General features: G+C 39.6%; 1 non-coding gene across 1 annotated transcript; it reads left to right on the top strand.

Moving 5' to 3' along the window:
* Window positions 1–513: 513 nt before the first annotated feature.
* LOC127744493 (small nucleolar RNA R71) lies at window positions 514–621 on the top strand. Its single transcript, XR_008005468.1, has one exon. It is a non-coding gene; the product is annotated as a small nucleolar RNA R71 (small nucleolar RNA).
* Window positions 622–723: the final 102 nt, after the last annotated feature.

A 723-nucleotide genomic window follows, 5' to 3' on the forward strand; every position in this document is an offset into this window, starting at 1 on the left:
ATTGCTAAACCTGTTTCTTCCACCATTATTATTGTTGAAACTTTGTTGAGGACTCTGTTGATCCTTCCATGAGAAATTTGGATGATTTCTCCATGAAGGATTATAGGTGTTTCCATAGGGTTCTCCCGTGTAATTCACCTCTTCTATTGAAGGGTTCTCAGGATCATAAGCTTCTTCCTCAGATGAAGCCTCCTTAGTACTGCATGGTGCATTTTGCATTTCAGACAGATTTTGAGAAATCATATTGACTTGTTGAGTCAATATTTTGTTCTGAGCCAATATGGCATTCAGAGTGTCAATCTCAAGAACTCCTTTCTTCTAACTAGTCCCATTGTTCACAGGATTCCTTTCAGAAGTGTACATGAATTGGTTATTTGCAACCATTTCAATTAGTTCTTGAGCTTCTGTAGGCGTCTTCTTCAGTTGAAGAGATCCTCCAGCAGAGCTATCCAAAGACATTTTGGATAGTTCAGAGAGACCATCATAGAAAATACCTATGATGCTCCATTCAGAAAGCATGTCAGAGGGACACTTTCTGATTAATTGTTTGTATCTTTCCCAAGCTTCATAGAAGGATTCTCCTTCCTTCTGTCTGAAGGTTTGAACCTCCACTCTAAGCTTACTCAATTTTTGAGGTGGAAAGAACTTTGCCAAGAAGGCATTGACTAGCTTTTCCCAAGAGTCCAGGCTTTCTTTAGGTTGAGAGTCCAACCATGTTCTAGC

Source organism: Arachis duranensis, unplaced genomic scaffold, assembly GCF_000817695.3.
Source record: "Arachis duranensis cultivar V14167 unplaced genomic scaffold, aradu.V14167.gnm2.J7QH unplaced_Scaffold_40953, whole genome shotgun sequence".
Taxonomy (NCBI): domain Eukaryota; kingdom Viridiplantae; phylum Streptophyta; class Magnoliopsida; order Fabales; family Fabaceae; genus Arachis; species Arachis duranensis.